Here is a 23,408-nt window from a genome sequence, read left to right as displayed (position 1 = left end):
GCACACTGGGGTTAAGAGCTGAGTGTGTGGGCTCCTCTGAGCCTTTCTGTTACATGGGGATTCAGTTGTCTGAAAAAACGCGTTTATTTCGGGCTGAAAAACACGTTTTGAAAAGTGTTCTGTTACTGCCCCATAACTTACATGGGGTTGACCAAACTTGCAGAAAAATGTTTATTTCTGCTGAAAAACACGTTTTGACCCTTTCTGCACACTGGGGTTAAGAGCTGAGTGTGTGGGCTCCTCTGAGCCTTGCTGTTACATGGGGATTCAGTTGTCTGAAAAAACGCGTTTATTTCGGGCTGAAAAACACGTTTTGAAAAGTGTTCTGTTACTGCCCCATAACTTACATGGGGTTGACCAAACTTGCAGAAACATGTTTATTTCTGCTGAAAAACACGTTTTGACCCTTTCTGCACACTGGGGTTAAGAGCTGAGTGTGTGGGCTCCTCTGAGCCTTGCTGTTACATGGGGATTCAGTTGTCTGAAAAAACGCGTTTATTTCGGGCTGAAAAACACGTTTTGAAAAGTGTTCTGTTACTGTCCCATAACTTACATGGGGTTGACCAAACTTGCAGAAACATGTTTATTTCTGCTGAAAAACACGTTTTGACTCTCTGTGCACACTGGGGTTAAGAGCTGAGTGTGTGGGCTCTTCTGAGCCTTGCTGTTGCATGGGGATTCAGTTGTCTGAAAAAACGCGTTTATTTCGGGCTGAAAAACACGTTTTGAAAAGTGTGCTGTTACTGTCCCATAACTTACATGGGGTTGACCAAACTTGCAGAAACATGTTTATTTCTGCTGAAAAACACGTTTTGACCCTTTCTGCACACTGGGGTTAAGAGCTGAGTGTGTGGGCTCCTCTGAGCCTTTCTGTTACATGGGGATTCAGTTGTCTGAAAAAACGCGTTTATTTCGGGCTGAAAAACACGTTTTGAAAAGTGTTCTGTTACTGCCCCATAACTTACATGGGGTTGACCAAACTTGCAGAAAAATGTTTATTTCTGCTGAAAAACACGTTTTGACCCTTTCTGCACACTGGGGTTAAGAGCTGAGTGTGTGGGCTCCTCTGAGCCTTGCTGTTACATGGGGATTCAGATGTCTGAAAAAACGCGTTTATTTCGGGCTGAAAAACACGTTTTGAAAAGTGTGCTGTTACTGCCCCATAACTTACATGGGGTTGACCAAACTTGCAGAAACATGTTTATTTCTGCTGAAAAACACGTTTTGACTCTTTCTGCACACTGGGGTTAAGAGCTGAGTGTGTGGGCTCCTCTGAGCCTTGCTGCTGCATGGGGATTCAGTTGTATGAAAAAACGCGTTTATTTCGGGCTGAAAAACACGTTTTGAAAAGTGTTCTGTTACTGCCCCATAACTTACATGGGGTTGACCAAACTTGCAGAAACATGTTTATTTCTGCTGAAAAACACGTTTTTACCCTTTCTGCACACTGGGGTTAAGAGCTGAGTGTGTGGGCTCTTCTGAGCCTTGCTGTTACATGGGGATTCAGTTGTCTGAAAAAACGCGTTTATTTCGGGCTGAAAAACACGTTTTGAAAAGTGTGCTGTTACTGCCCCATAACTTACATGGGGTTGACCAAACTTGCAGAAACATGTCTATTTCTGCTGAAAAACACGTTTTGACTCTTTCTGCACACTGGGGTTAAGAGCTGAGTGTGGGGGCTCTTCTGAGCCTTGCTGTTGCATGGGGATTCAGTTGTCTGAAAAAACGCGTTTATTTCGGGCTGAAAAACACGTTTTGAAAAGTGTTCTGTTACTGCACCATAACTTACATGGGGTTGACCAAACTTGCAGAAACATGTTTATTTCTGCTGAAAAACACGTTTTGACTCTTTCTGCACACTGGGGTTAAGAGCTGAGTGTGTGGGCTCTTCTGAGCCTTGCTGTTGCATGGGGATTCAGTTGTCTGAAAAAACGCGTTTATTTCGGGCTGAAAAACACGTTTTGAAAAGTGTTCTGTTACTGTCCCATAACTTACATGGGGTTGACCAAACTTGCAGAAACATGTTTATTTCTGCTGAAAAACACGTTTTGACTCTCTGTGCACACTGGGGTTAAGAGCTGAGTGTGTGGGCTCCTCTGAGCCTTGCTGCTGCATGGGGATTCAGTTGTCTGAAAAAACGCGTTTATTTCGGGCTGAAAAACACGTTTTGAAAAGTGTTCTGTTACTGCCCCATAACTTACATGGGGTTGACCAAACTTGCAGAAACATGTTTATTTCTGCTGAAAAACACGTTTTGACCCTTTCTGCACACTGGGGTTAAGAGCTGAGTGTGTGGGCTCCTCTGAGCCTTGCTGTTACATGGGGATTCAGTTGTCTGAAAAAACGCGTTTATTTCGGGCTGAAAAACACGTTTTGAAAAGTGTTCTGTTACTGCCCCATAACTTACATGGGGTTGACCAAACTTGCAGAAACATGTTTATTTCTGCTGAAAAACACGTTTTGACCCTTTCTGCACACTGGGGTTAAGATCTGAGTGTGTGGGCTCCTCTGAGCCTTGCTGTTACATGGGGATTCAGTTGTCTGAAAAAACGCGTTTATTTCGGGCTGAAAAACACGTTTTGAAAAGTGTTCTGTTACTGCCCCATAACTTACATGGGGTTGACCAAACTTGCAGAAACATGTTTATTTCTGCTGAAAAACACGTTTTTACCCTTTCTGCACACTGGGGTTAAGAGCTGAGTGTGTGGGCTCTTCTGAGCCTTGCTGTTACATGGGGATTCAGTTGTCTGAAAAAACGCGTTTATTTCGGGCTGAAAAACACGTTTTGAAAAGTGTTCTGTTACTGCCCCATAACTTACATGGGGTTGACCAAACTTGCAGAAACATGTCTATTTCTGCTGAAAAACACGTTTTGACTCTTTCTGCACACTGGGGTTAAGAGCTGAGTGTGTGGGCTCTTCTGAGCCTTGCTGTTGCATGGGGATTCAGTTGTCTGAAAAAACGCGTTTATTTCGGGCTGAAAAACACGTTTTGAAAAGTGTTCTGTTACTGTCCCATAACTTACATGGGGTTGACCAAATTTGCAGAAACATGTTTATTTCTGCTGAAAAACACGTTTTGACTCTCTGTGCACACTGGGGTTAAGAGCTGAGTGTGTGGGCTCTTCTGAGCCTTGCTGTTGCATGGGGATTCAGTTGTCTGAAAAAACGCGTTTATTTCGGGCTGAAAAACACGTTTTGAAAAGTGTTCTGTTACTGTCCCATAACTTACATGGGGTTGACCAAACTTGCAGAAACATGTTTATTTCTGCTGAAAAACACGTTTTGACCCTTTCTGCACACTGGGGTTAAGATCTGAGTGTGTGGGCTCCTCTGAGCCTTGCTGTTACATGGGGATTCAGTTGTCTGAAAAAACGCGTTTATTTCGGGCTGAAAAACACGTTTTGAAAAGTGTTCTGTTACTGTCCCATAACTTACATGGGGTTGACCAAACTTGCAGAAACATGTTTATTTCTGCTGAAAAACACGTTTTGACTCTCTGTGCACACTGGGGTTAAGAGCTGAGTGTGTGGGCTCTTCTGAGCCTTGCTGTTGCATGGGGATTCAGTTGTCTGAAAAAACGCGTTTATTTCGGGCTGAAAAACACGTTTTGAAAAGTGTGCTGTTACTGTCCCATAACTTACATGGGGTTGACCAAACTTGCAGAAACATGTTTATTTCTGCTGAAAAACACGTTTTGACCCTTTCTGCACACTGGGGTTAAGAGCTGAGTGTGTGGGCTCCTCTGAGCCTTTCTGTTACATGGGGATTCAGTTGTCTGAAAAAACGCGTTTATTTCGGGCTGAAAAACACGTTTTGAAAAGTGTTCTGTTACTGCCCCATAACTTACATGGGGTTGACCAAACTTGCAGAAAAATGTTTATTTCTGCTGAAAAACACGTTTTGACCCTTTCTGCACACTGGGGTTAAGAGCTGAGTGTGTGGGCTCCTCTGAGCCTTGCTGTTACATGGGGATTCAGATGTCTGAAAAAACGCGTTTATTTCGGGCTGAAAAACACGTTTTGAAAAGTGTGCTGTTACTGCCCCATAACTTACATGGGGTTGACCAAACTTGCAGAAACATGTTTATTTCTGCTGAAAAACACGTTTTGACTCTTTCTGCACACTGGGGTTAAGAGCTGAGTGTGTGGGCTCCTCTGAGCCTTGCTGCTGCATGGGGATTCAGTTGTCTGAAAAAACGCGTTTATTTCGGGCTGAAAAACACGTTTTGAAAAGTGTTCTGTTACTGCCCCATAACTTACATGGGGTTGACCAAACTTGCAGAAACATGTTTATTTCTGCTGAAAAACACGTTTTTACCCTTTCTGCACACTGGGGTTAAGAGCTGAGTGTGTGGGCTCTTCTGAGCCTTGCTGTTACATGGGGATTCAGTTGTCTGAAAAAACGCGTTTATTTCGGGCTGAAAAACACGTTTTGAAAAGTGTGCTGTTACTGCCCCATAACTTACATGGGGTTGACCAAACTTGCAGAAACATGTCTATTTCTGCTGAAAAACACGTTTTGACTCTTTCTGCACACTGGGGTTAAGAGCTGAGTGTGGGGGCTCTTCTGAGCCTTGCTGTTGCATGGGGATTCAGTTGTCTGAAAAAACGCGTTTATTTCGGGCTGAAAAACACGTTTTGAAAAGTGTTCTGTTACTGCACCATAACTTACATGGGGTTGACCAAACTTGCAGAAACATGTTTATTTCTGCTGAAAAACACGTTTTGACTCTTTCTGCACACTGGGGTTAAGAGCTGAGTGTGTGGGCTCTTCTGAGCCTTGCTGTTGCATGGGGATTCAGTTGTCTGAAAAAACGCGTTTATTTCGGGCTGAAAAACACGTTTTGAAAAGTGTTCTGTTACTGTCCCATAACTTACATGGGGTTGACCAAACTTGCAGAAACATGTTTATTTCTGCTGAAAAACACGTTTTGACTCTCTGTGCACACTGGGGTTAAGAGCTGAGTGTGTGGGCTCCTCTGAGCCTTGCTGCTGCATGGGGATTCAGTTGTCTGAAAAAACGCGTTTATTTCGGGCTGAAAAACACGTTTTGAAAAGTGTTCTGTTACTGCCCCATAACTTACATGGGGTTGACCAAACTTGCAGAAACATGTTTATTTCTGCTGAAAAACACGTTTTGACCCTTTCTGCACACTGGGGTTAAGAGCTGAGTGTGTGGGCTCCTCTGAGCCTTGCTGTTACATGGGGATTCAGTTGTCTGAAAAAACGCGTTTATTTCGGGCTGAAAAACACGTTTTGAAAAGTGTTCTGTTACTGCCCCATAACTTACATGGGGTTGACCAAACTTGCAGAAACATGTTTATTTCTGCTGAAAAACACGTTTTGACCCTTTCTGCACACTGGGGTTAAGATCTGAGTGTGTGGGCTCCTCTGAGCCTTGCTGTTACATGGGGATTCAGTTGTCTGAAAAAACGCGTTTATTTCGGGCTGAAAAACACGTTTTGAAAAGTGTTCTGTTACTGCCCCATAACTTACATGGGGTTGACCAAACTTGCAGAAACATGTTTATTTCTGCTGAAAAACACGTTTTTACCCTTTCTGCACACTGGGGTTAAGAGCTGAGTGTGTGGGCTCTTCTGAGCCTTGCTGTTACATGGGGATTCAGTTGTCTGAAAAAACGCGTTTATTTCGGGCTGAAAAACACGTTTTGAAAAGTGTTCTGTTACTGCCCCATAACTTACATGGGGTTGACCAAACTTGCAGAAACATGTCTATTTCTGCTGAAAAACACGTTTTGACTCTTTCTGCACACTGGGGTTAAGAGCTGAGTGTGTGGGCTCTTCTGAGCCTTGCTGTTGCATGGGGATTCAGTTGTCTGACAAAACGCGTTTATTTCGGGCTGAAAAACACGTTTTGAAAAGTGTTCTGTTACTGTCCCATAACTTACATGGGGTTGACCAAACTTGCAGAAACATGTTTATTTCTGCTGAAAAACACGTTTTGACTCTCTGTGCACACTGGGGTTAAGAGCTGAGTGTGTGGGCTCTTCTGAGCCTTGCTGTTGCATGGGGATTCAGTTGTCTGAAAAAACGCGTTTATTTCGGGCTGAAAAACACGTTTTGAAAAGTGTTCTGTTACTGTCCCATAACTTACATGGGGTTGACCAAACTTGCAGAAACATGTTTATTTCTGCTGAAAAACACGTTTTGACCCTTTCTGCACACTGGGGTTAAGATCTGAGTGTGTGGGCTCCTCTGAGCCTTGCTGTTACATGGGGATTCAGTTGTCTGAAAAAACGCGTTTATTTCGGGCTGAAAAACACGTTTTGAAAAGTGTTCTGTTACTGCCCCATAACTTACATGGGGTTGACCAAACTTGCAGAAACATGTTTATTTCTGCTGAAAAACACGTTTTGACCCTTTCTGCACACTGGGGTTAAGAGCTGAGTGTGTGGGCTCCTCTGAGCCTTGCTGTTACATGGGGATTCAGTTGTCTGAAAAAACGCGTTTATTTCGGGCTGAAAAACACGTTTTGAAAAGTGTTCTGTTACTGTCCCATAACTTACATGGGGTTGACCAAACTTGCAGAAACATGTTTATTTCTGCTGAAAAACACGTTGTGACCCTTTCTGCACACTGGGGTTAAGAGCTGAGTGTGTGGGCTCCTCTGAGCCTTGCTGTTACATGGGGATTCAGTTGTCTGAAAAAACGCGTTTATTTCGGGCTGAAAAACACGTTTTGAAAAGTGTTCTGTTACTGCCCCATAACTTACATGGGGTTGACCAAACTTGCAGAAACATGTTTATTTCTGCTGAAAAACACGTTTTGACCCTTTCTGCACACTGGGGTTAAGAGCTGAGTGTGTGGGCTCCTCTGAGCCTTGCTGTTACATGGGGATTCAGTTGTCTGAAAAAACGCGTTTATTTCGGGCTGAAAAACACGTTTTGAAAAGTGTTCTGTTACTGTCCCATAACTTACATGGGGTTGACCAAACTTGCAGAAACATGTTTATTTCTGCTGAAAAACACGTTGTGACCCTTTCTGCACACTGGGGTTAAGAGCTGAGTGTGTGGGCTCCTCTGAGCCTTTCTGTTACATGGGGATTCAGTTGTCTGAAAAAACGCGTTTATTTCGGGCTGAAAAACACGTTTTGAAAAGTGTTCTGTTACTGCCCCATAACTTACATGGGGTTGACCAAACTTGCAGAAAAATGTTTATTTCTGCTGAAAAACACGTTTTGACCCTTTCTGCACACTGGGGTTAAGAGCTGAGTGTGTGGGCTCCTCTGAGCCTTGCTGTTACATGGGGATTCAGATGTCTGAAAAAACGCGTTTATTTCGGGCTGAAAAACACGTTTTGAAAAGTGTGCTGTTACTGCCCCATAACTTACATGGGGTTGACCAAACTTGCAGAAACATGTTTATTTCTGCTGAAAAACACGTTTTGACTCTTTCTGCACACTGGGGTTAAGAGCTGAGTGTGTGGGCTCCTCTGAGCCTTGCTGCTGCATGGGGATTCAGTTGTCTGAAAAAACGCGTTTATTTCGGGCTGAAAAACACGTTTTGAAAAGTGTTCTGTTACTGCCCCATAACTTACATGGGGTTGACCAAACTTGCAGAAACATGTTTATTTCTGCTGAAAAACACGTTTTGACCCTTTCTGCACACTGGGGTTAAGAGCTGAGTGTGTGGGCTCCTCTGAGCCTTGCTGTTACATGGGGATTCAGTTGTCTGAAAAAACACGTTTATTTCGGGCTGAAAAACACGTTTTGAAAAGTGTTCTGTTACTGCCCCATAACTTACATGGGGTTGACCAAACTTGCAGAAACATGTTTATTTCTGCTGAAAAACACGTTTTGACCCTTTCTGCACACTGGGGTTAAGATCTGAGTGTGTGGGCTCCTCTGAGCCTTGCTGTTACATGGGGATTCAGTTGTCTGAAAAAACGCGTTTATTTCGGGCTGAAAAACACGTTTTGAAAAGTGTTCTGTTACTGCCCCATAACTTACATGGGGTTGACCAAACTTGCAGAAACATGTTTATTTCTGCTGAAAAACACGTTTTGACCCTTTCTGCACACTGGGGTTAAGAGCTGAGTGTGTGGGCTCCTCTGAGCCTTGCTGTTACATGGGGATTCAGTTGTCTGAAAAAACGCGTTTATTTCGGGCTGAAAAACACGTTTTGAAAAGTGTTCTGTTACTGTCCCATAACTTACATGGGGTTGACCAAACTTGCAGAAACATGTTTATTTCTGCTGAAAAACACGTTTTGACTCTCTGTGCACACTGGGGTTAAGAGCTGAGTGTGTGGGCTCTTCTGAGCCTTGCTGTTGCATGGGGATTCAGTTGTCTGAAAAAACGCGTTTATTTCGGGCTGAAAAACACGTTTTGAAAAGTGTGCTGTTACTGTCCCATAACTTACATGGGGTTGACCAAACTTGCAGAAACATGTTTATTTCTGCTGAAAAACACGTTTTGACCCTTTCTGCACTCTGGGGTTAAGAGCTGAGTGTGTGGGCTCCTCTGAGCCTTTCTGTTACATGGGGATTCAGTTGTCTGAAAAAACGCGTTTATTTCGGGCTGAAAAACACGTTTTGAAAAGTGTTCTGTTACTGCCCCATAACTTACATGGGGTTGACCAAACTTGCAGAAACATGTTTATTTCTGCTGAAAAACACGTTTTGACTCTTTCTGCACACTGGGGTTAAGAGCTGAGTGTGTGGGCTCTTCTGAGCCTTGCTGTTGCATGGGGATTCAGTTGTCTGAAAAAACGCGTTTATTTCGGGCTGAAAAACACGTTTTGAAAAGTGTTCTGTTACTGTCCCATAACTTACATGGGGTTGACCAAACTTGCAGAAACATGTTTATTTCTGCTGAAAAACACGTTTTGACTCTCTCTGCACACTGGGGTTAAGAGCTGAGTGTGTGGGCTCTTCTGAGCCTTGCTGTTGCATGGGGATTCAGTTGTCTGAAAAAACGCGTTTATTTCGGGCTGAAAAACACGTTTTGAAAAGTGTTCTGTTACTGCCCCATAACTTACATGGGGTTGACCAAACTTGCAGAAACATGTTTATTTCTGCTGAAAAACACGTTTTTACCCTTTCTGCCCACTGGGGTTAAGAGCTGAGTGTGTGGGCTCTTCTGAGCCTTGCTGTTACATGGGGATTCAGTTGTCTGAAAAAACGCGTTTATTTCGGGCTGAAAAACACGTTTTGAAAAGTGTGCTGTTACTGCCCCATAACTTACATGGGGTTGACCAAACTTGCAGAAACATGTCTATTTCTGCTGAAAAACACGTTTTGACTCTTTCTGCACACTGGGGTTAAGAGCTGAGTGTGGGGGCTCTTCTGAGCCTTGCTGTTGCATGGGGATTCAGTTGTCTGAAAAAACGCGTTTATTTCGGGCTGAAAAACACGTTTTGAAAAGTGTTCTGTTACTGCACCATAACTTACATGGGGTTGACCAAACTTGCAGAAACATGTTTATTTCTGCTGAAAAACACGTTTTGACTCTTTCTGCACACTGGGGTTAAGAGCTGAGTGTGTGGGCTCTTCTGAGCCTTGCTGTTGCATGGGGATTCAGTTGTCTGAAAAAACGCGTTTATTTCGGGCTGAAAAACACGTTTTGAAAAGTGTTCTGTTACTGTCCCATAACTTACATGGGGTTGACCAAACTTGCAGAAACATGTTTATTTCTGCTGAAAAACACGTTTTGACTCTCTGTGCACACTGGGGTTAAGAGCTGAGTGTGTGGGCTCCTCTGAGCCTTGCTGCTGCATGGGGATTCAGTTGTCTGAAAAAACGCGTTTATTTCGGGCTGAAAAACACGTTTTGAAAAGTGTTCTGTTACTGCCCCATAACTTACATGGGGTTGACCAAACTTGCAGAAAAATGTTTATTTCTGCTGAAAAACACGTTTTGACCCTTTCTGCACACTGGGGTTAAGAGCTGAGTGTGTGGGCTCCTCTGAGCCTTGCTGTTACATGGGGATTCAGTTGTCTGAAAAAACGCGTTTATTTCGGGCTGAAAAACACGTTTTGAAAAGTGTTCTGTTACTGCCCCATAACTTACATGGGGTTGACCAAACTTGCAGAAACATGTTTATTTCTGCTGAAAAACACGTTTTGACCCTTTCTGCACACTGGGGTTAAGATCTGAGTGTGTGGGCTCCTCTGAGCCTTGCTGTTACATGGGGATTCAGTTGTCTGAAAAAACGCGTTTATTTCGGGCTGAAAAACACGTTTTGAAAAGTGTTCTGTTACTGCCCCATAACTTACATGGGGTTGACCAAACTTGCAGAAACATGTTTATTTCTGCTGAAAAACACGTTTTTACCCTTTCTGCACACTGGGGTTAAGAGCTGAGTGTGTGGGCTCTTCTGAGCCTTGCTGTTACATGGGGATTCAGTTGTCTGAAAAAACGCGTTTATTTCGGGCTGAAAAACACGTTTTGAAAAGTGTTCTGTTACTGCCCCATAACTTACATGGGGTTGACCAAACTTGCAGAAAAATGTTTATTTCTGCTGAAAAACACGTTTTGACCCTTTCTGCACACTGGGGTTAAGAGCTGAGTGTGTGGGCTCCTCTGAGCCTTGCTGTTACATGGGGATTCAGATGTCTGAAAAAACGCGTTTATTTCGGGCTGAAAAACACGTTTTGAAAAGTGTGCTGTTACTGCCCCATAACTTACATGGGGTTGACCAAACTTGCAGAAACATGTTTATTTCTGCTGAAAAACACGTTTTGACTCTTTCTGCACACTGGGGTTAAGAGCTGAGTGTGTGGGCTCCTCTGAGCCTTGCTGCTGCATGGGGATTCAGTTGTCTGAAAAAACGCGTTTATTTCGGGCTGAAAAACACGTTTTGAAAAGTGTTCTGTTACTGCCCCATAACTTACATGGGGTTGACCAAACTTGCAGAAACATGTTTATTTCTGCTGAAAAACACGTTTTTACCCTTTCTGCACACTGGGGTTAAGAGCTGAGTGTGTGGGCTCTTCTGAGCCTTGCTGTTACATGGGGATTCAGTTGTCTGAAAAAACGCGTTTATTTCGGGCTGAAAAACACGTTTTGAAAAGTGTGCTGTTACTGCCCCATAACTTACATGGGGTTGACCAAACTTGCAGAAACATGTCTATTTCTGCTGAAAAACACGTTTTGACTCTTTCTGCACACTGGGGTTAAGAGCTGAGTGTGGGGGCTCTTCTGAGCCTTGCTGTTGCATGGGGATTCAGTTGTCTGAAAAAACGCGTTTATTTCGGGCTGAAAAACACGTTTTGAAAAGTGTTCTGTTACTGCACCATAACTTACATGGGGTTGACCAAACTTGCAGAAACATGTTTATTTCTGCTGAAAAACACGTTTTGACTCTTTCTGCACACTGGGGTTAAGAGCTGAGTGTGTGGGCTCTTCTGAGCCTTGCTGTTGCATGGGGATTCAGTTGTCTGAAAAAACGCGTTTATTTCGGGCTGAAAAACACGTTTTGAAAAGTGTTCTGTTACTGTCCCATAACTTACATGGGGTTGACCAAACTTGCAGAAACATGTTTATTTCTGCTGAAAAACACGTTTTGACTCTCTGTGCACACTGGGGTTAAGAGCTGAGTGTGTGGGCTCCTCTGAGCCTTGCTGCTGCATGGGGATTCAGTTGTCTGAAAAAACGCGTTTATTTCGGGCTGAAAAACACGTTTTGAAAAGTGTTCTGTTACTGCCCCATAACTTACATGGGGTTGACCAAACTTGCAGAAACATGTTTATTTCTGCTGAAAAACACGTTTTGACCCTTTCTGCACACTGGGGTTAAGAGCTGAGTGTGTGGGCTCCTCTGAGCCTTGCTGTTACATGGGGATTCAGTTGTCTGAAAAAACGCGTTTATTTCGGGCTGAAAAACACGTTTTGAAAAGTGTTCTGTTACTGCCCCATAACTTACATGGGGTTGACCAAACTTGCAGAAACATGTTTATTTCTGCTGAAAAACACGTTTTGACCCTTTCTGCACACTGGGGTTAAGATCTGAGTGTGTGGGCTCCTCTGAGCCTTGCTGTTACATGGGGATTCAGTTGTCTGAAAAAACGCGTTTATTTCGGGCTGAAAAACACGTTTTGAAAAGTGTTCTGTTACTGCCCCATAACTTACATGGGGTTGACCAAACTTGCAGAAACATGTTTATTTCTGCTGAAAAACACGTTTTTACCCTTTCTGCACACTGGGGTTAAGAGCTGAGTGTGTGGGCTCTTCTGAGCCTTGCTGTTACATGGGGATTCAGTTGTCTGAAAAAACGCGTTTATTTCGGGCTGAAAAACACGTTTTGAAAAGTGTTCTGTTACTGCCCCATAACTTACATGGGGTTGACCAAACTTGCAGAAACATGTCTATTTCTGCTGAAAAACACGTTTTGACTCTTTCTGCACACTGGGGTTAAGAGCTGAGTGTGTGGGCTCTTCTGAGCCTTGCTGTTGCATGGGGATTCAGTTGTCTGAAAAAACGCGTTTATTTCGGGCTGAAAAACACGTTTTGAAAAGTGTTCTGTTACTGTCCCATAACTTACATGGGGTTGACCAAACTTGCAGAAACATGTTTATTTCTGCTGAAAAACACGTTTTGACTCTCTGTGCACACTGGGGTTAAGAGCTGAGTGTGTGGGCTCTTCTGAGCCTTGCTGTTGCATGGGGATTCAGTTGTCTGAAAAAACGCGTTTATTTCGGGCTGAAAAACACGTTTTGAAAAGTGTTCTGTTACTGTCCCATAACTTACATGGGGTTGACCAAACTTGCAGAAACATGTTTATTTCTGCTGAAAAACACGTTTTGACCCTTTCTGCACACTGGGGTTAAGATCTGAGTGTGTGGGCTCCTCTGAGCCTTGCTGTTACATGGGGATTCAGTTGTCTGAAAAAACGCGTTTATTTCGGGCTGAAAAACACGTTTTGAAAAGTGTTCTGTTACTGCCCCATAACTTACATGGGGTTGACCAAACTTGCAGAAACATGTTTATTTCTGCTGAAAAACACGTTTTGACCCTTTCTGCACACTGGGGTTAAGAGCTGAGTGTGTGGGCTCCTCTGAGCCTTGCTGTTACATGGGGATTCAGTTGTCTGAAAAAACGCGTTTATTTCGGGCTGAAAAACACGTTTTGAAAAGTGTTCTGTTACTGTCCCATAACTTACATGGGGTTGACCAAACTTGCAGAAACATGTTTATTTCTGCTGAAAAACACGTTGTGACCCTTTCTGCACACTGGGGTTAAGAGCTGAGTGTGTGGGCTCCTCTGAGCCTTGCTGTTACATGGGGATTCAGTTGTCTGAAAAAACGCGTTTATTTCGGGCTGAAAAACACGTTTTGAAAAGTGTTCTGTTACTGCCCCATAACTTACATGGGGTTGACCAAACTTGCAGAAACATGTTTATTTCTGCTGAAAAACACGTTTTGACCCTTTCTGCACACTGGGGTTAAGAGCTGAGTGTGTGGGCTCCTCTGAGCCTTGCTGTTACATGGGGATTCAGTTGTCTGAAAAAACGCGTTTATTTCGGGCTGAAAAACACGTTTTGAAAAGTGTTCTGTTACTGTCCCATAACTTACATGGGGTTGACCAAACTTGCAGAAACATGTTTATTTCTGCTGAAAAACACGTTTTGACCCTTTCTGCACACTGGGGTTAAGAGCTGAGTGTGTGGGCTCCTCTGAGCCTTTCTGTTACATGGGGATTCAGTTGTCTGAAAAAACGCGTTTATTTCGGGCTGAAAAACACGTTTTGAAAAGTGTTCTGTTACTGCCCCATAACTTACATGGGGTTGACCAAACTTGAAGAAAAATGTTTATTTCTGCTGAAAAACACGTTTTGACCCTTTCTGCACACTGGGGTTAAGAGCTGAGTGTGTGGGCTCCTCTGAGCCTTGCTGTTACATGGGGATTCAGATGTCTGAAAAAACGCGTTTATTTCGAGCTGAAAAACACGTTTTGAAAAGTGTGCTGTTACTGCCCCATAACTTACATGGGGTTGACCAAACTTGCAGAAACATGTTTATTTCTGCTGAAAAACACGTTTTGACTCTTTCTGCACACTGGGGTTAAGAGCTGAGTGTGTGGGCTCCTCTGAGCCTTGCTGCTGCATGGGGATTCAGTTGTCTGAAAAAACGCGTTTATTTCGGGCTGAAAAACACGTTTTGAAAAGTGTTCTGTTACTGCCCCATAACTTACATGGGGTTGACCAAACTTGCAGAAACATGTTTATTTCTGCTGAAAAACACGTTTTGACCCTTTCTGCACACTGGGGTTAAGATCTGAGTGTGTGGGCTCCTCTGAGCCTTGCTGTTACATGGGGATTCAGTTGTCTGAAAAAACGCGTTTATTTCGGGCTGAAAAACACGTTTTGAAAAGTGTTCTGTTACTGCCCCATAACTTACATGGGGTTGACCAAACTTGCAGAAACATGTTTATTTCTGCTGAAAAACACGTTTTGACCCTTTCTGCACACTGGGGTTAAGAGCTGAGTGTGTGGGCTCCTCTGAGCCTTGCTGTTACATGGGGATTCAGTTGTCTGAAAAAACGCGTTTATTTCGGGCTGAAAAACACGTTTTGAAAAGTGTTCTGTTACTGTCCCATAACTTACATGGGGTTGACCAAACTTGCAGAAACATGTTTATTTCTGCTGAAAAACACGTTTTGACTCTCTGTGCACACTGGGGTTAAGAGCTGAGTGTGTGGGCTCTTCTGAGCCTTGCTGTTGCATGGGGATTCAGTTGTCTGAAAAAACGCGTTTATTTCGGGCTGAAAAACACGTTTTGAAAAGTGTGCTGTTACTGTCCCATAACTTACATGGGGTTGACCAAACTTGCAGAAACATGTTTATTTCTGCTGAAAAACACGTTTTGACCCTTTCTGCACACTGGGGTTAAGAGCTGAGTGTGTGGGCTCCTCTGAGCCTTTCTGTTACATGGGGATTCAGTTGTCTGAAAAAACGCTTTTATTTCGGGCTGAAAAACACGTTTTGAAAAGTGTTCTGTTACTGCCCCATAACTTACATGGGGTTGACCAAACTTGCAGAAAAATGTTTATTTCTGCTGAAAAACACGTTTTGACCCTTTCTGCACACTGGGGTTAAGAGCTGAGTGTGTGGGCTCCTCTGAGCCTTGCTGTTACATGGGGATTCAGATGTCTGAAAAAACGCGTTTATTTCGGGCTGAAAAACACGTTTTGAAAAGTGTGCTGTTACTGCCCCATAACTTACATGGGGTTGACCAAACTTGCAGAAACATGTTTATTTCTGCTGAAAAACACGTTTTGACTCTTTCTGCACACTGGGGTTAAGAGCTGAGTGTGTGGGCTCCTCTGAGCCTTGCTGCTGCATGGGGATTCAGTTGTCTGAAAAAACGCGTTTATTTCGGGCTGAAAAACACGTTTTGAAAAGTGTGCTGTTACTGCCCCATAACTTACATGGGGTTGACCAAACTTGCAGAAACATGTTTATTTCTGCTGAAAAACACGTTTTGACTCTTTCTGCACACTGGGGTTAAGAGCTGAGTGTGTGGGCTCCTCTGAGCCTTGCTGCTGCATGGGGATTCAGTTGTCTGAAAAAACGCGTTTATTTCGGGCTGAAAAACACGTTTTGAAAAGTGTTCTGTTACTGCCCCATAACTTACATGGGGTTGACCAAACTTGCAGAAACATGTTTATTTCTGCTGAAAAACACGTTTTTACCCTTTCTGCACACTGGGGTTAAGAGCTGAGTGTGTGGGCTCTTCTGAGCCTTGCTGTTACATGGGGATTCAGTTGTCTGAAAAAACGCGTTTATTTCGGGCTGAAAAACACTTTTTGAAAAGTGTGCTGTTACTGCCCCATAACTTACATGGGGTTGACCAAACTTGCAGAAACATGTCTATTTCTGCTGAAAAACACGTTTTGACTCTTTCTGCACACTGGGGTTAAGAGCTGAGTGTGGGGGCTCTTCTGAGCCTTGCTGTTGCATGGGGATTCAGTTGTCTGAAAAAACGCGTTTATTTCGGGCTGAAAAACACGTTTTGAAAAGTGTTCTGTTACTGCACCATAACTTACATGGGGTTGACCAAACTTGCAGAAACATGTTTATTTCTGCTGAAAAACACGTTTTGACTCTTTCTGCACACTGGGGTTAAGAGCTGAGTGTGTGGGCTCTTCTGAGCCTTGCTGTTGCATGGGGATTCAGTTGTCTGAAAAAACGCGTTTATTTCGGGCTGAAAAACACGTTTTGAAAAGTGTTCTGTTACTGTCCCATAACTTACATGGGGTTGACCAAACTTGCAGAAACATGTTTATTTCTGCTGAAAAACACGTTTTGACTCTCTGTGCACACTGGGGTTAAGAGCTGAGTGTGTGGGCTCCTCTGAGCCTTGCTGCTGCATGGGGATTCAGTTGTCTGAAAAAACGCGTTTATTTCGGGCTGAAAAACACGTTTTGAAAAGTGTTCTGTTACTGCCCCATAACTTACATGGGGTTGACCAAACTTGCAGAAAAATGTTTATTTCTGCTGAAAAACACGTTTTGACCCTTTCTGCACACTGGGGTTAAGAGCTGAGTGTGTGGGCTCCTCTGAGCCTTGCTGTTACATGGGGATTCAGATGTCTGAAAAAACGCGTTTATTTCGGGCTGAAAAACACGTTTTGAAAAGTGTGCTGTTACTGCCCCATAACTTACATGGGGTTGACCAAACTTGCAGAAACATGTTTATTTCTGCTGAAAAACACGTTTTGACTCTTTCTGCACACTGGGGTTAAGAGCTGAGTGTGTGGGCTCCTCTGAGCCTTGCTGCTGCATGGGGATTCAGTTGTCTGAAAAAACGCGTTTATTTCGGGCTGAAAAACACGTTTTGAAAAGTGTGCTGTTACTGCCCCATAACTTACATGGGGTTGACCAAACTTGCAGAAACATGTTTATTTCTGCTGAAAAACACGTTTTGACTCTTTCTGCACACTGGGGTTAAGAGCTGAGTGTGTGGGCTCCTCTGAGCCTTGCTGCTGCATGGGGATTCAGTTGTCTGAAAAAACGCGTTTATTTCGGGCTGAAAAACACGTTTTGAAAAGTGTTCTGTTACTGCCCCATAACTTACATGGGGTTGACCAAACTTGCAGAAACATGTTTATTTCTGCTGAAAAACACGTTTTTACCCTTTCTGCACACTGGGGTTAAGAGCTGAGTGTGTGGGCTCTTCTGAGCCTTGCTGTTACATGGGGATTCAGTTGTCTGAAAAAACGCGTTTATTTCGGGCTGAAAAACACTTTTTGAAAAGTGTGCTGTTACTGCCCCATAACTTACATGGGGTTGACCAAACTTGCAGAAACATGTCTATTTCTGCTGAAAAACACGTTTTGACTCTTTCTGCACACTGGGGTTAAGAGCTGAGTGTGGGGGCTCTTCTGAGCCTTGCTGTTGCATGGGGATTCAGTTGTCTGAAAAAACGCGTTTATTTCGGGCTGAAAAACACGTTTTGAAAAGTGTTCTGTTACTGCACCATAACTTACATGGGGTTGACCAAACTTGCAGAAACATGTTTATTTCTGCTGAAAAACACGTTTTGACTCTTTCTGCACACTGGGGTTAAGAGCTGAGTGTGTGGGCTCTTCTGAGCCTTGCTGTTGCATGGGGATTCAGTTGCTGAAAAAACGCGTTTATTTCGGGCTGAAAAACACGTTTTGAAAAGTGTTCTGTTACTGTCCCATAACTTACATGGGGTTGACCAAACTTGCAGAAACATGTTTATTTCTGCTGAAAAACACGTTTTGACTCTCTGTGCACACTGGGGTTAAGAGCTGAGTGTGTGGGCTCCTCTGAGCCTTGCTGCTGCATGGGGATTCAGTTGTCTGAAAAAACGCGTTTATTTCGGGCTGAAAAACACGTTTTGAAAAGTGTTCTGTTACTGCCCCATAACTTACATGGGGTTGACCAAACTTGCAGAAACATGTTTATTTCTGCTGAAAAACACGTTTTGACCCTTTCTGCACACTGGGGTTAAGAGCTGAGTGTGTGGGCTCCTCTGAGCCTTGCTGTTACATGGGGATTCAGTTGTCTGAAAAAACGCGTTTATTTCGGGCTGAAAAACACGTTTTGAAAAGTGTTCTGTTACTGCCCCATAACTTACATGGGGTTGACCAAACTTGCAGAAACATGTTTATTTCTGCTGAAAAACACGTTTTGACCCTTTCTGCACACTGGGGTTAAGATCTGAGTGTGTGGGCTCCTCTGAGCCTTGCTGTTACATGGGGATTCAGTTGTCTGAAAAAACGCGTTTATTTCGGGCTGAAAAACACGTTTTGAAAAGTGTTCTGTTACTGCCCCATAACTTACATGGGGTTGACCAAACTTGCAGAAACATATTTATTTCTGCTGAAAAACACGTTTTTACCCTTTCTGCACACTGGGGTTAAGAGCTGAGTGTGTGGGCTCTTCTGAGCCTTGCTGTTACATGGGGATTCAGTTGTCTGAAAAAACGCGTTTATTTCGGGCTGAAAAACACGTTTTGAAAAGTGTTCTGTTACTGCCCCATAACTTACATGGGGTTGACCAAACTTGCAGAAACATGTCTATTTCTGCTGAAAAACACGTTTTGACTCTTTCTGCACACTGGGGTTAAGAGCTGAGTGTGTGGGCTCTTCTGAGCCTTGCTGTTGCATGGGGATTCAGTTGTCTGAAAAAACGCGTTTATTTCGGGCTGAAAAACACGTTTTGAAAAGTGTTCTGTTACTGTCCCATAACTTACATGGGGTTGACCAAACTTGCAGAAACATGTTTATTTCTGCTGAAAAACACGTTTTGACTCTCTGTGCACACTGGGGTTAAGAGCTGAGTGTGTGGGCTCTTCTGAGCCTTGCTGTTGCATGGGGATTCAGTTGTCTGAAAAAACGCGTTTATTTCGGGCTGAAAAACACGTTTTGAAAAGTGTTCTGTTACTGTCCCATAACTTACATGGGGTTGACCAAACTTGCAGAAACATGTTTATTTCTGCTGAAAAACACGTTTTGACCCTTTCTGCACACTGGGGTTAAGATCTGAGTGTGTGGGCTCCTCTGAGCCTTGCTGTTACATGGGGATTCAGTTGTCTGAAAAAACGCGTTTATTTCGGGCTGAAAAACACGTTTTGAAAAGTGTTCTGTTACTGCCCCATAACTTACATGGGGTTGACCAAACTTGCAGAAAAATGTTTATTTCTGCTGAAAAACACGTTTTGACCCTTTCTGCACACTGGGGTTAAGAGCTGAGTGTGTGGGCTCCTCTGAGCCTTGCTGTTACATGGGGATTCAGTTGTCTGAAAAAACGCGTTTATTTCGGGCTGAAAAACACGTTTTGAAAAGTGTTCTGTTACTGCCCCATAACTTACATGGGGTTGACCAAACTTGCAGAAACATGTTTATTTCTGCTGAAAAACACGTTTTGACCCTTTCTGCACACTGGGGTTAAGAGCTGAGTGTGTGGGCTCCTCTGAGCCTTGCTGTTACATGGGGATTCAGTTGTCTGAAAAAACGCGTTTATTTCGGGCTGAAAAACACGTTTTGAAAAGTGTTCTGTTACTGTCCCATAACTTACATGGGGTTGACCAAACTTGCAGAAACATGTTTATTTCTGCTGAAAAACACGTTTTGACCCTTTCTGCACACTGGGGTTAAGATCTGAGTGTGTGGGCTCCTCTGAGCCTTGCTGTTACATGGGGATTCAGTTGTCTGAAAAAACGCGTTTATTTCGGGCTGAAAAACACGTTTTGAAAAGTGTTCTGTTACTGCCCCATAACTTACATGGGGTTGACCAAACTTGCAGAAAAATGTTTATTTCTGCTGAAAAACACGTTTTGACCCTTTCTGCACACTGGGGTTAAGAGCTGAGTGTGTGGGCTCCTCTGAGCCTTGCTGTTACATGGGGATTCAGTTGTCTGAAAAAACGCGTTTATTTCGGGCTGAAAAACACGTTTTGAAAAGTGTTCTGTTACTGCCCCATAACTTACATGGGGTTGACCAAACTTGCAGAAACATGTTTATTTCTGCTGAAAAACACGTTTTGACCCTTTCTGCACACTGGGGTTAAGAGCTGAGTGTGTGGGCTCCTCTGAGCCTTGCTGTTACATGGGGATTCAGTTGTCTGAAAAAACGCGTTTATTTCGGGCTGAAAAACACGTTTTGAAAAGTGTTCTGTTACTGTCCCATAACTTACATGGGGTTGACCAAACTTGCAGAAACATGTTTATTTCTGCTGAAAAACACGTTGTGACCCTTTCTGCACACTGGGGTTAAGAGCTGAGTGTGTGGGCTCCTCTGAGCCTTGCTGTTACATGGGGATTCAGTTGTCTGAAAAAACGCGTTTATTTCGGGCTGAAAAACACGTTTTGAAAAGTGTTCTGTTACTGCCCCATAACTTACATGGGGTTGACCAAACTTGCAGAAACATGTTTATTTCTGCTGAAAAACACGTTTTGACCCTTTCTGCACACTGGGGTTAAGAGCTGAGTGTGTGGGCTCCTCTGAGCCTTGCTGTTACATGGGGATTCAGTTGTCTGAAAAAACGCGTTTATTTCGGGCTGAAAAACACGTTTTGAAAAGTGTTCTGTTACTGTCCCATAACTTATATGGGGTTGACCAAACTTGCAGAAACATGTTTATTTCTGCTGAAAAACACGTTTTGACCCTTTCTGCACACTGGGGTTAAGAGCTGAGTGTGTGGGCTCCTCTGAGCCTTTCTGTTACATGGGGATTCAGTTGTCTGAAAAAACGCGTTTATTTCGGGCTGAAAAACACGTTTTGAAAAGTGTTCTGTTACTGTCCCATAACTTACATGGGGTTGACCAAACTTGCAGAAAAATGTTTATTTCTGCTGAAAAACACGTTTTGACCCTTTCTGCACACTGGGGTTAAGAGCTGAGTGTGTGGGCTCCTCTGAGCCTTGCTGTTACATGGGGATTCAGATGTCTGAAAAAACGCGTTTATTTCGGGCTGAAAAACACGTTTTGAAAAGTGTGCTGTTACTGCCCCATAACTTACATGGGGTTGACCAAACTTGCAGAAACATGTTTATTTCTGCTGAAAAACACGTTTTGACTCTTTCTGCACACTGGGGTTAAGAGCTGAGTGTGTGGGCTCCTCTGAGCCTTGCTGCTGCATGGGGATTCAGTTGTCTGAAAAAACGCGTTTATTTCGGGCTGAAAAACACGTTTTGAAAAGTGTTCTGTTACTGCCCCATAACTTACATGGGGTTGACCAAACTTGCAGAAACATGTTTATTTCTGCTGAAAAACACGTTTTGACCCTTTCTGCACACTGGGGTTAAGAGCTGAGTGTGTGGGCTCCTCTGAGCCTTGCTGTTACATGGGGATTCAGTTGTCTGAAAAAACGCGTTTATTTCGGGCTGAAAAACACGTTTTGAAAAGTGTTCTGTTACTGCCCCATAACTTACATGGGGTTGACCAAACTTGCAGAAACATGTTTATTTCTGCTGAAAAACACGTTTTGACCCTTTCTGCACACTGGGGTTAAGATCTGAGTGTGTGGGCTCCTCTGAGCCTTGCTGTTACATGGGGATTCAGTTGTCTGAAAAAACGCGTTTATTTCGGGCTGAAAAACACGTTTTGAAAAGTGTTCTGTTACTGCCCCATAACTTACATGGGGTTGACCAAACTTGCAGAAACATGTTTATTTCTGCTGAAAAACACGTTTTGACCCTTTCTGCACACTGGGGTTAAGAGCTGAGTGTGTGGGCTCCTCTGAGCCTTGCTGTTACATGGGGATTCAGTTGTCTGAAAAAACGCGTTTATTTCGGGCTGAAAAACACGTTTTGAAAAGTGTTCTGTTACTGTCCCATAACTTACATGGGGTTGACCAAACTTGCAGAAACATGTTTATTTCTGCTGAAAAACACGTTGTGACCCTTTCTGCACACTGGGGTTAAGAGCTGAGTGTGTGGGCTCCTCTGAGCCTTGCTGTTACATGGGGATTCAGTTGTCTGAAAAAACGCGTTTATTTCGGGCTGAAAAACACGTTTTGAAAAGTGTTCTGTTACTGCCCCATAACTTACATGGGGTTGACCAAACTTGCAGAAACATGTTTATTTCTGCTGAAAAACACGTTTTGACCCTTTCTGCACACTGGGGTTAAGAGCTGTGTGTGTGGGCTCCTCTGAGCCTTGCTGTTACATGGGGATTCAGTTGTCTGAAAAAACGCGTTTATTTCGGGCTGAAAAACACGTTTTGAAAAGTGTTCTGTTACTGTCCCATAACTTACATGGGGTTGACCAAACTTGCAGAAACATGTTTATTTCTGCTGAAAAACACGTTTTGACCCTTTCTGCACACTGGGGTTAAGAGCTGAGTGTGTGGGCTCCTCTGAGCCTTTCTGTTACATGGGGATTCAGTTGTCTGAAAAAACGCGTTTATTTCGGGCTGAAAAACACGTTTTGAAAAGTGTTCTGTTACTGCCCCATAACTTACATGGGGTTGACCAAACTTGCAGAAAAATGTTTATTTCTGCTGAAAAACACGTTTTGACCCTTTCTGCACACTGGGGTTAAGAGCTGAGTGTGTGGGCTCCTCTGAGCCTTGCTGTTACATGGGGATTCAGATGTCTGAAAAAACGCGTTTATTTCGGGCTGAAAAACACGTTTTGAAAAGTGTGCTGTTACTGCCCCATAACTTACATGGGGTTGACCAAACTTGCAGAAACATGTTTATTTCTGCTGAAAAACACGTTTTGACTCTTTCTGCACACTGGGGTTAAGAGCTGAGTGTGTGGGCTCCTCTGAGCCTTGCTGCTGCATGGGGATTCAGTTGTCTGAAAAAACGCGTTTATTTCGGGCTGAAAAACACGTTTTGAAAAGTGTTCTGTTACTGCCCCATAACTTACATGGGGTTGACCAAACTTGCAGAAACATGTTTATTTCTGCTGAAAAACACGTTTTGACCCTTTCTGCACACTGGGGTTAAGATCTGAGTGTGTGGGCTCCTCTGAGCCTTGCTGTTACATGGGGATTCAGTTGTCTGAAAAAACGCGTTTATTTCGGGCTGAAAAACACGTTTTGAAAAGTGTTCTGTTACTGCCCCATAACTTACATGGGGTTGACCAAACTTGCAGAAACATGTTTATTTCTGCTGAAAAACACGTTTTGACCCTTTCTGCACACTGGGGTTAAGAGCTGAGTGTGTGGGCTCCTCTGAGCCTTGCTGTTACATGGGGATTCAGTTGTCTGAAAAAACGCGTTTATTTCGGGCTGAAAAACACGTTTTGAAAAGTGTTCTGTTACTGTCCCATAACTTACATGGGGTTGACCAAACTTGCAGAAACATGTTTATTTCTGCTGAAAAACACGTTTTGACTCTCTGTGCACACTGGGGTTAAGAGCTGAGTGTGTGGGCTCTTCTGAGCCTTGCTGTTGCATGGGGATTCAGTTGTCTGAAAAAACGCGTTTATTTCGGGCTGAAAAACACGTTTTGAAAAGTGTGCTGTTACTGTCC

Source organism: Lepisosteus platostomus, chromosome 13, assembly GCF_059453375.1.
Source record: "Lepisosteus platostomus isolate fLepPlt1 chromosome 13, fLepPlt1.hap1, whole genome shotgun sequence".
In the NCBI taxonomy this organism is placed as follows: domain Eukaryota; kingdom Metazoa; phylum Chordata; class Actinopteri; order Semionotiformes; family Lepisosteidae; genus Lepisosteus; species Lepisosteus platostomus.
The sequence above is the reverse complement of the archived record's forward strand: the minus strand, read 5'-3'. Positions refer to the sequence as shown.